The 586-nt window shown below is 38.1% G+C and overlaps 1 protein-coding gene across 1 annotated transcript in view; it reads left to right on the top strand.

Moving 5' to 3' along the window:
- Positions 1 to 586, top strand: part of stab1 (stabilin 1) — a 122,935-nt gene that overhangs the window by 40,445 nt on the left and 81,904 nt on the right. The window lies entirely within an intron of this gene.

The following is a 586-nucleotide window of genomic DNA, read 5'->3' as shown; positions in this document are numbered from 1 at the left end:
TTGTTTGGGGAACATTGCGGCTCAACTGTTTTCTCTCTCTCCGTGACCGTGGTGAAGTTTTTGGTTCACAACCACGTTGGGACTGACGTCTGATGGATGGTTTAGGTTTTGTTCTTTAACTCTGACTTTGGGTCTTAAAAGAACAAGGATGGAGTCGACTACAACTGTTTTATTCAGTTCCAGTTTTAAAAGATTAGGATAGGACAGGCTGTCGTAGTTCAGATTGGAGCAGAAATTGTATGGTCACATTTTATAAATCTCAAAGAGATTTTGGGAAAGACAAGGTCTTGATGTTTTAGTATCCTTTAATCAAGCATTTGACTAATTAACATACATTCTAAATACAAAAATCCATCCCTATTTTGTTGGATTTATGGATCTCCAGTGTGTGTTAGTTGATCCAGTTCATGTCTCTGGAATGTGGAAGTTTTAGCAGCTATCAGGTTACAGTGAGCTCATGAGATCGTAAATTGATCAGACATAAAGTACACACAGTTATACTCTATCAAAAATATTACTATTACACCTGACATTTTCATGCCTAGTTCTCACACACACACACACACACACACACACACACACACAC

The sequence above is a fragment of the Etheostoma spectabile genome, chromosome 4 (genome assembly GCF_008692095.1).
Source record: "Etheostoma spectabile isolate EspeVRDwgs_2016 chromosome 4, UIUC_Espe_1.0, whole genome shotgun sequence".
Taxonomy (NCBI): Eukaryota; Metazoa; Chordata; class Actinopteri; order Perciformes; family Percidae; genus Etheostoma; species Etheostoma spectabile.
The sequence above is the reverse complement of the archived record's forward strand: the minus strand, read 5'-3'. Positions and strand labels throughout refer to the sequence as shown.